Below are 11,523 nucleotides of genomic sequence, written 5' to 3' on the forward strand. Positions count from 1 at the left end.
CAACCTTGGTCAAAAAAGAAAAAAAAAAAAGATATGGTTTTTTTTTTCACAAATATTAGATAGATGAAAGAGGGAGATTAATATGCCTCTTAAAAATTTGGGGAATATCTCTCACACACACCCAATTACCGACACGTACTCCTCTCCTTAGGCTTCCTTAAAATTATCCTATTTTCCTCTCTCTATCATAACTTTGTAAATCTCTGTCCATTGGTAGGAAAGTGGATATATCATAATTGAAATAACCCTATACGTACTATATATGTAGGACAAATTTGATTGCAACGGAAACTGAAAGTTGATAATACTTGATTTTTGGATTCCCTTAACTTTCGGTTTTTATGTAATCTAATTCTTATCGATTTAGAATTGAGGGCAATGTAATCTAATTCTTATCGATTTAGAATTGAGGGCAATCGGTGGGTGAAGGAGATACCTATATATTTATTTACACATAGAGAGAGGGAGACGGAGAGATTTTGAAAGGGACTGAATCCTCTCTTTTGTTGGTTTGAAGAGATGGCAGATGATGAAGGCACTGCCCTCCAAGACATTCTTCATGCTGTTGATCTTGTAAGTCTCTATTCTCTCTCACCCACACACACACAGGATAGTTTTTTTTTTTTTCGAAATAGATGATAGATTAGTTTTTACCTCTTATGTTTCTTGTTTCTTTTTTGTTTAATGTTATTTGGGTTGGTTCTTTCTTTCCCTACCCCATGGGGTTCACAGTTTCAGGGCTTACATAAATATAGTATATACAATACAAATATAAGTGTGGTTTCCATATAGTTGCAACCTTCTTCTTCTTCTTTTTTTTTTGTTTTTTTGTTTTTTTGTTTTTTTGACAATAATAAGTTGCAACCTCAAACAAGGTGCATCTCTAAATTTTATGATAGATGTAATTTTGATATAAAAAAATTCTTAGGATGGCTTAGAATCTATTTTCATATCTAATTATAAAATTTTAAACTCTCTAAAAATAGTTCGAATCAAGTAGATTTACAAACACATGAAAATCTTGGAAATGGACAGTCTAGACAATGTGTTGCAAGATCCACTATTTTGCAGGCTCGAAATCGTTTTTTCTTTTGTTATTCATACATCTCGATGTTGAGGTGATTAATTAGAGGGTTTTCCAACATCCAAACAACCTTTTATGATGAAATTTTTTATGTGCTTTTTTAATTCTATATTTTAAGGTTACAACCTTATATAAAAATGTAAAGCCCCAGACCCACACCTCTATGAAGAAGCCCTAACATTGTGGCATCAACAATCATTTAAAAAACAATATTTTCTTAGCTAAGCTTACCGTCAGGTGTTTCCAGACTTGGCCGAGTCCAGCGAATTTTGTTGTACACTGATTATATGGCTATATGTTATAAAAATGTTTACAATAAGACATTTACCTTTGGTATAAGGTGGTCACAATTTATTTTGACCATTAGATTTGAAATTAGATGGTTGTGTTTATTTTATGGCTACATACTATATTATATAGCCTTTCTTAACTCAAAAATTGCAAAGGACAGGAGTATATGGCTATATATTATATTATAATAGGGAAAAGTTTATATATAGCTTAGGCTCTAACCATTCAAATTACAGCTTACCTAAAAAATTTCACTAAAAGAGGTTGTTTTGATGCTCAAATATCTTCAAATTGATCATCTCGACATCAAGATGCATAGACTTGAGAAAAAAAAGGATTTTAAGTTTTGGAAATAGCGTATCTTGTAATGTATTTTTTGACCGTTAATTTTTAAGTTATTCAAGTTTTTATAGATCTGCTCGATCTACACTGTTTTTGAAATTTTAAATGTTATAATTAAAGATAAAAATATATTTTAAGGCGAGCAAAATATTTCCAATATTGAATCCACATTTCTTGACACTATTTGAAGGTAGGCTCAAATTTGATTGTTTAGAGCCTCAGCTCTATACAAACCGCACCCATTATAAATTGCAGGAACAGATTCCGATCGAGGAAGTCTGCGAGCATTTGAAATGCACCAAAGAGGGTTTGTCCTCCGAGGAGGGGGAGCAGCGTCTCCAAATATTTGGCCCAAACAAGTTAGAGGAGAAAAAGGTTGGACCCTTGTCAATTTTTGTTTACTTCTATTTCTCTTTTAGCTTTAAAAATTTTTACTTTGATATTTAATAGAGCATGGATCATTACCCTCTTTTTTTTTCTTTTATAAGAATAATAAATCTAAATGACTTTTTTATTTGATTTTTCATTTCATAATTTTTGACATGTTAAATGGTTCAACCACCTTGACCACTGAAGACAAGGGCCCATTCATATTTATGTTCACCATATAATATGTAAAATTAATTGGGTTCCATTTTAATTCATCTTTTATTTTGAGAAATAGAAATCTTTGACACTCAAGAAAAAGAGCATTAGAAATATTGCAACCTTAGGAATGGGTTCGAGACTAGGTAGACAGGGTGGTAGAGCGCCATAACTTAATGTCTTGAGTTTCTTCCTATTACTAACTTGTCCCAGCTTAATTAGTTAGCACTAGACAATTTGCAACATTGTCTTAGACTCAATTCCTAACAAGGTAGGGGCTTCTCCCCATTGACTCGTCCAAAAAAAAAAAAAAAAATTTGCTCAATTCCTAATAAGGCAAGGGCTTCTCCCCATTGACTCACCCAAAAAAATAAAAATAAAAAACAAAACATTCTTGCGCAATTTAAGAGACTTGGGTGGAAATTCTCATTTGGTATTGCCCCATTTGTTTTGGTGCTCAAGAGCAAAAGCATGGGCGCAAATAGAGAAAAAAATAAAAATAAAAAACAAAACAGTCTTGCGCAATTTAAGAGACTTGGGTGGAAATTCTCATTTGGTATTTTCCCCATTTGTTTTGGTGCTTAAAAGCAAAAGCATGGGTGCAAATAGAGAAAATTGGGCGTAAATAGCAATCCCCAATTTGGATTGGGTTCAATCGAAGGTAAGGTTTTTCTCTATTTTTTCCTTTGTAAATATAAAGGAATTGGGTTTTATTTGGACTATCAAAGGTATTATGCATGATGAATTTCTCAACAAAATTTCACATAGTATGAATTTTGTTGGTAAAAAATGATGATACTTGTAAATAAAATCGGCAAGCCTAAAAAGAAGAAGATTGAACTTTTTATCATAAAAGATACCATTATTGATAAAAAATATATATATCCACAATCACCAATTTCTGATGTTCCAAAAACTTTACATATTTGATTAAATAATTTGATCACTCAAAATTATGGAAAATTCAAGGAAGTGGGCACTATATTATATAAGGTGTCACCATTTTAACCATCTTAGACTAAAATACGCTTTTCACCTCACTCAATACTAACATTTATGCATGTTCATATGAATTTCAAAGACCTCACTCAATACTAACATTTATGCATGTTCATATGAATTTCAAAGAAGTTGGATAGGTAATTTTTCTCATCTCCTCATTGATTAACAAAAAAAAGGAAAAAAAAAATTACGGTTTTCACTCAAATTTGGGGTTTTGGCTAACAGGAAGGCAAGATTCTCAAGTTTTTGGGTTTCATGTGGAATCCTCTATCATGGGTCATGGAAGTGGCAGCTCTCATAGCAATTGCTCTGGCAAATGGAGGGGTATACTTCTTCCCTGTGGCCATATAGCTATGAGTTGGAGTTACAGCTATCTGATTTTAGTATTAATATTAAGTAAAGAGATATGACATTAAAACTGAAATTTTGTAATTGGAAATTTGCAGGGGAAGCCACCAGATTGGCAAGACTTTGTGGGCATTGTTGTTCTATTGATCATCAACTCCACCATCAGTTTCATTGAAGAAAACAATGCCGGAAATGCAGCAGCTGCTCTAATGGCTGGTCTTGCTCCAAAGACAAAGGTAAAGTCACTGCTTCCATTAACACTAAAAAAAAACAGTCAATAAGATTGTCTAAGCTTGGTAGAAATACATCCGATTCTGTGTGTCAATGGTCGGGCTCAGAAAAATTTCTCAGAGTTTGTGTGGAGAAATGTCCCTGAGATTGCATTCCTAGGTGTTTGTGAAAATTAAAAATACTCGAGCAAGAAGCTCTAAATACTTTTGTTAAATGAAAGACACATTTTTATTTACAAGAAACAAACAAACCAGGGGACTACCCCAATGTTTTACTTTCCACTCTTACTTATTTTGGCTTGACAACCAGGCTCTTTCTTCTCATGTTACTTTATTTTCAACAGGTTCTTAGAGATGGGAAATGGAGTGAGCAAGAGGCTGCTATCTTGGTGCCTGGTGATGTTATAAGCATAAAGTTGGGAGATATTGTACCAGCTGATGCTCGTCTTTTGGTGGGCGATCCATTAAAGATTGATCAGTCAGCCTTAACTGGTGAGTCACTTCCGGTTACTAAGCATCCTGGAGATGAGGTGTTCTCTGGTTCCACTTGCAAGCAAGGTGAAATCGAAGCCATTGTCATTGCTACTGGTGTCCACACTTTTTTTGGCAAGGCGGCACATCTCGTCGACTCTACTAACCAAGTTGGTCACTTCCAAAAGGTGAGATGAAGTATATAAACCTATTAGTATAAATTTAAATTAGTTTTATAAAAATTTTTTGGGACTGAGGGTATAGTCTAACTGAGAGAACAACCCTTAATATAGCAAGATGGTAGAAAATGATTCATGTAGACGACCCCAAATAGTTGGGATATAGCTCAGATGATGATAGTAGTGGTGGTGATGATGACTATGAAACTTTTTTGAGAGATTACTAATAAGATATTTAACAATAGATTTTAAGACTAACAAATAACCTTTGGAATACCCAACAAATGCATTTGGAATATTTACTTGCGTCATTTAAATAATGAAAAACATAAATATGATGTCCATACTCAAATACCAAAAATGAAGTTTCTTCCAATCTTTCTTTCAAACTTACAAAAAACTAATGGATTTCTAAGCCTCAAGGAAAATTGTAAGTGCATATAAGACTATGCATTAGCAGGCACTTATTAGTTATAACATGTTGCGTCCCAAAAAGTGCAGGAGAATTCTGATAAGAATGAAGTGTTATCATTTCTTCACCCAGAATTATTTGAAAGGAAACATGTCAAAACTACAGGAGAAAAGAATGTTAACATCAATTTGTATTGGGAATTTGCAGGTTCTTGCAGCAATTGGTAACTTTTGCATTTGCTCAATTGCTTTGGGAATGTTGGTGGAGATCATAGTGATGTACCCAATTCAACATAGGAAGTACAGGGATGGAATTGACAATCTCCTTGTCCTCCTCATTGGTGGAATCCCCATTGCCATGCCCACTGTGCTCTCTGTTACCATGGCCATTGGTTCCCACAGGCTCTCAGAGCAAGGTGCCATCACCAAGAGGATGACTGCCATTGAGGAGATGGCCGGCATGGATGTCCTCTGCAGTGATAAGACTGGAACTCTAACCCTTAACAAGCTTACTGTCGACAAGACCATGATCGAGGTACTCCTGGTTTACATTTCCTCTCTCTCTCTCTCTCTCTCTCTGGTAGAGATCATCTTGGCTAAATAAAATCTGGGTTACAGGTGTTCACAAAGGATGTGGACAGGGACAAGGCAGTGCTGCTTGCTGCGAGGGCATCGAGAGTCAAGAACCAGGATGCCATTGACACTGCAATTGTCAGTATGTTGGCTGACCCCAAGGAGGTAAGCTTCAACTGTGTTATTATACACCAAGAAGAAACAATCGAGAGTGAATAAAAAGGAATGCAATGCTCAGAGAGATAAAGAGGAAATTTACAAATGCATGGTGTTGGCTCAGGCCCGGGCAGGTATACAGGAGATGCATTTCTTGCCATTCAACCCTGTGGACAAGCGCACCGCCATTACGTACATCGAGTCTGATGGTTCCTGGCATCGTGCTAGCAAGGGTGCACCAGAGCAGGTGAGACACTCTACTTTTCCATCAATTAGTTTCAGATTTTGTTTTATTCATGTTTAGATCCTAAATTAAAAGGATACATTACTCTTCATTAGTGTGAATCAGCTTCCTCTTGTTTGACTTAGAACGTGGTTTTATTTATGGGAAATTTATGAAAATACATTTCACATTTCAACTATTTAACATTCTATACTTTTTGTACTATTCCAAATCAAAATCATATGTATATTAACTAGTTAATCTCATAGGTGTGTTTTGACATGTTTCCTTTTGTTTATCTTAGGTAGTTCAGCAGTAGGGATTGAAATTGTTGGGATGTTTGGAAGGGGGTTTAGCTTAAGAGTTTGCATAATTTACCGAAATTCATATTTGTTTATATTGAAAAATAATAATACAGATTGTGGATTTATGCAACCTGAGAGAGGATGCCAGGAATAAGGTTCACTCTATCATTGACAAATATGCCGATCGTGGGCATCGTTCTCTGGCTATTGCCAGACAGGTCATTGCTCTCCCTTCTTGTTATCATGGATGTGTGTGTGTGTGAGAGTGAGAGAGAGCTGAATTATTGTTTGATGGATGATTCAGGAGGTGCCAGAGGCGACAAAAGAGAGCGCCGGGGGGCCATGGGAGTTTGTAGCGGTGTTACCTCTCTTTGATCCTCCAAGGCAAGACAGTGCAGAGACCATCAAGAGGGCTCTCCACTTAGGTTTGAATGTGAAGATGATCACAGGTGACCAGCTCGCCATTGCCAAGGAGACGGGACGAAGGCTCGGAATGGGCACCAACATGTACCCTTCGTCCTCTCTGCTTAGCCAGAGCAAGGACAAATCACTGGCTGGCCTCCCTGTTGACAAGCTCATCCAGAAGGCCGATGGTTTTGCTGGAGTTTTTCCTGATAATAAATTCTGAAAAAATTTCACACATGTGCTTGTAGGGACTAAATCAGAGCACACTTTTTGGGGTTTATTTTTAAACTCCATAAGTACAACCACTAACTACTTGAGACTGCCTTTTTCTCAATTAAAGACAAAGTGCAGTGCAAGTATTAATAGACAATGGCTTTTGGGTTTTCAATTCTGAACTATGAAGATGAGCAAGTCTGAACAGACAAAAGCTTTTGGGTTTTTTCTATATGAAGATGTGCAAATATGAAAAGATAATAGCTTTTGGATTTTAAATTCTGAATTATGAAGATTTAAATAATCTATGGCTTTTAGGTTTTGATTCTAACCTACGAAGAAGAGCATCGACTAATAAATAGCTCCTCTCTCTCTCTCTCTCTCTCTCTCTCTCTCTCTCTCTCTCTCTCTCTCTCTCTCTCTCTCTCTCTCTCTCTCTCTCTCTCTCTCAGAGCACAAGTATGAGATTGTGAAGAAGCTGCAGGAGAGGAAGCACATATGTGGTATGACAGGGGATGGCGTGAACGATGCCCCGGCCTTGAAGAAAGTCGACATTGGTATTGCCGTTGCTGATGCTACCGATGCTGCTAGAAGTGCCTCTGACATCATCCTCACTGAGCCTGGCCTCAGTGTTATTGTGAGTGTTGTTCTCACCAGCAGAGCCATCTTCCAGAGGATGAAGAACTACACGGTATCCTTATTCTCTCTCGTACTTCCTTTATCTATTATACTGAATCTCTTTTTCTCAATCCATCCCTATTAATGTTCTAATCCATCCCTGTTAATGTTCTGCTTGTCTTTTCTTACTCTTTTTTGAAACACTGGCTTATTATTTACAGATATATGCGTTTTCTATCACCATTCGTATGGTGGTACGTTCCGACTTCCGAAATTGTGCTATTTGCCATTTTATTTTTGTAAGTTTTGGTTCTGGTTTTTCTTTTTCCTTATGTTTGTGATATATTTTTTGGAGAAATATGGCAGTTGGGTTTCATGTTGATTGCTCTCATATAGAAGTTCGACTTCTCTCCTTTCATGATTCTCGTAATCGCCATCCTCAACGACGGTAAGAGACAATGATCTCATCCGTCCATTTTCCATATTGAGAAAATCCAAACTGTTTGTTCATGTGAAACTTGTAGTAATGTGAATGTCGTGGTGATACAGGGACGATCATGACAATCTCAAAGGACAGAGTGAAGCCATCGCCAATGCCAGATAGCTGGAAATTGAAGGAAATCTTCACAACGGGCGTGGTGCTCGGGACTTACCTTGCCGTCATGACTGTGGTCTTCTTCTGGGTGGTGCACAAGACTGACTTCTTCTCGGTATGCCACGCTACGCCACCCCACTAGAGAGAGAGAGAGAGATTGGTAGATACTAGCTGAGAGAGGGCATGTGTGCAGTCACGCAGAGGAAAGTGAGGAAGGGCACATGTTTGTATGCGTTAACGTGTTAGAGAGAAAAAGAGCGTGTGTATTTGAGTCAATATGCTTTTTCTTTTTGTCAAGATATAGTAAAGGGTCGTAATCGGGTGCTGGTCCTTCCTATGCAGGGTCCCAAAAGGGGTGGGCTAAAAACGGTCCTAACCTTTAGCTTTTTATGCACAAAGTGGCCGCTCTTAAGACTCAAACCCACGCTTTTGTGCTGGCTACCCGAGTCTTTAACCGTCACACCAAGTGACGGCCCCTTAAGATATAGGGATTGTATATCATCTGCGAAAATTTTTGTAGAGATAACAGTAAAATTTTTAGGGATTGTATCCTTTATTTTTGTTACAAGGATGTTATAATTACTCTTAGTCATGGAGGTTATAATTACTCTTAGCCATTAGATCGTAGAATAAATAGCTTGGGGTTGTTACGAAGTTCGAGAATGTTTCGTGTTTGAACTACAAGTCTAGTCAATGACACTCTTACAACCGTCTAATTAAAAAATTGATGGACATGAGTGATCGTGACCTCCTTAAACCCTCTTTGTATATTTTTTCTTTTATTTAAGGTGTCAAAGCCGATTTCAAATAATTAAAGAGATTGAATACTATAAGACCATTCACTTTTTGTACAAGCAGGTCGCAATCATCCTCAACCATTGTATGTGAAATTTGAATAGCTTAAAATGCATCATGTTGTTCGATAAATTTTATTTTGAAGTTTGTGCCTAGTCAATGACACACACCCAACACTCTCAATTTACATCTAACGGTGGATATTGAAAATAAACTTATCATTGAATTATTATGTACTTCTTTAAGATTCCCAATCTTGAGTAGAGGAAATCTAATCATTTTTTAGGTTGTTTCTTTTGGGGGTACATAAGTGAAACAAAAATTTAAAAGTAAATCCTCGAATGTGACGTGGTGATGGTGATGGTGATCGTGGTGCTTGTGTGCAGGACGTGTTTGGAGTCCACTCCATCAAGGATAACCATGCCGAGCTCATGGCGGCACTGTACTTGCAAGTAAGCATCGTGAGCCAGGCCCTCATCTTTGTCACCCGATCAAGGAGCTTTTCCTTCATCGAGCGCCCTGGCCTCTTGCTGCTGGTTGCCTTTGCCTTCGCTCAGCTCATTGCCACCCTCATCGCTGTCTATGCAAATTGGGGCTTCGCGAGGATCGCCGGCATTGGGTGGGGTTGGGCTGGTGTCATTTGGCTGTACTCCATTATCACATATTTCCCTCTCGACATCTTCAAATTCGTGGTTCGCTATGCCCTCAGTGGCAAGGCATGGGACTCCTTCCTCCAAAATAAGGCATATACCCCCTTCTGACTCTCTACATCTATCTATTTTTGTCTATCTATCCGTGCTTTATAGCTCTCTCTCATCCTTTATTTGTGATATGCTTTCTTTGATGTCTCTGTTTATTGTTTGCTTGTGGTACTGCGTGATGAAATATCATGGAGAAAACATACAAAATGGAGTGCTATAATTCCTCAGACTAATATGGACTACTTGTTAAACAAGTTGCCATCTTTTATAAAACGACATAAAAGTTCCACTCATCATTATTACTTCATTTCACTGCACTATTTATTTTTTCTCACATTCACTATGCTCCTATGTCTTCCTCTCTCTCTCTAAAATGCAGCATGGTCACTACATCCCTCTAGAATTCTAATTTAAAGGATATTAGATGCTTTTATCTAAGCCTTCATTTTCTCCATATTTGCATGGTGCTTTTCCAATCAACATAAGAAAATTTTGCCATCCTATAGACGTAGGGCAATTTAAATTTGCTAAACCATATAAATTCTTGTATTTTGCTCTTTTAATTTTTTATTTTCTCAAACCTTAATTTTTATCCCCTACACAAGGATTTTTTAGTACATTTTTTATTGAGAATAAACATGTCCACACTCATTTCATATTTTTGGCTCCTACTAATGTTAATATATACCCAAACTATATAAATTATAAGTTCAAACCCATTTTGTGTTTGTATCTCAACTTTGGTTGTTTGTTTGATATGGTTGTTATGTTTTGGATGTGCAGACTGCTTTCACAACAAAAAAGGATTACGGGAAGGGTGAGAGAGAGGCGCAATGGGCACTTGCCCAGCACACCCTGCAGCCCTCCGAAGCCGTCACAGCTCTTCAACTACTAGACCAGCTACAGGGAGCTCACCTAGCTTGCTGAGCAAGCCAAGCATCGTGCCGAAGTTGCTAGGTCTGGCTCATCTCCCTCTCTCTCTCACAAAAAAGGGCATACAACACTCAGTCTCTCTTTTGAATGCTAAAACACTAACATAATGCAGCCTCTCCCTCTCTCTCTAAAGGGCACAACTCTATTTATCTTGGGTGAGGTTTGTACAGTGCCTATCTTATGCTGTATAAGTAAGGCGCACCTCTAAATTTTGTTGAAAGATATAGTTAAAATTTTAGAATGGCTTGAAAATTCATGTTTAAACCTATTGTCAAATTTAAATTCCTAAAAACAATGCAGATCAAGTAGATCCATAAACCTTTGAAAATCTTAAAAACAGACGGTTACAATATGCACTACTTTTAAGACTGAATTTTTTTTTTCTTTATAGTACATTAGTCTCAAGATCGAGATGATTAATTAGAAAGTTTTCCAACATCAAAATGCTTTTTTCTATCAGATTTTTTAGGTGAACCTTACTTATTAGTATGGGGTCACAACCTTACATAAAGTTTTTCCTTCTATCTCAATCCTGTCAATGTTGCTCTCTCTCTCACACACACTGGCTAACATACTCTTATCTTAATGGCCCTATTTGCCTCTCTCTCTCTCTCTCTCTCTCTCTCTCTCTCTCTCTCTCTCTAATAGCACTGCTCTCTCTGTCTTTAATGCAAGTTTCTCTCTCTATGTTCAATTAATATGTCTGTATTTCAAATGACAAAGTAAATAATATCAAACTGTTTTATGTGGTGGTGTTATGGGCAGGCTTCAAGAACTGCACACTCTAAAGGGGCATGTGAAGTCTGTGGTGACAGGCTTCAAGAATTGCATGCTTTAAAGGGGCATGTGGAGTCCGTGGTGACAAGCTTCAAAAACTGCACAATCTAAAAGGGCATGTGGAGTCTGTGGTGAAGTTGAAGGGTCTGGATATCGAGACCATCCAAGAACATTACACTGTTTAAGAGAGTAAAAAGGCCCACTGACTCACCAAAATCAAGCAAGAGAGAGAGAGAGACAAATGGGTAATGTGAGGGACTTAGAAGTTAGGGGAATTTTTAGTAGA

At 37.3% G+C, this 11,523-nt stretch overlaps 1 pseudogene across 1 annotated transcript; it reads left to right on the top strand.

Annotated features, from left to right (window-relative positions):
• The first annotated feature begins 371 nt into the window (after window positions 1-371).
• On the top strand, window positions 372-11,523 carry LOC18438435 (plasma membrane ATPase-like; annotated as a pseudogene). Its single transcript, XR_016045716.1, has 18 exons — window positions 372-573; window positions 1,973-2,092; window positions 3,530-3,628; window positions 3,751-3,888; window positions 4,227-4,541; window positions 5,152-5,478; window positions 5,562-5,681; window positions 5,797-5,919; window positions 6,314-6,418; window positions 6,505-6,811; window positions 7,268-7,509; window positions 7,658-7,690; window positions 7,803-7,884; window positions 7,986-8,146; window positions 9,213-9,569; window positions 10,311-10,484; window positions 11,226-11,265; window positions 11,363-11,523. The product of XR_016045716.1 is annotated as a plasma membrane ATPase-like (transcript).

The sequence above is a fragment of the Amborella trichopoda genome, chromosome 12, assembly GCF_054954075.1.
Source record: "Amborella trichopoda isolate Santa Cruz 75 chromosome 12, AtrichopodaSantaCruz75HAP2 v2.0, whole genome shotgun sequence".
NCBI classification, from domain to species: Eukaryota; Viridiplantae; Streptophyta; class Magnoliopsida; order Amborellales; family Amborellaceae; genus Amborella; species Amborella trichopoda.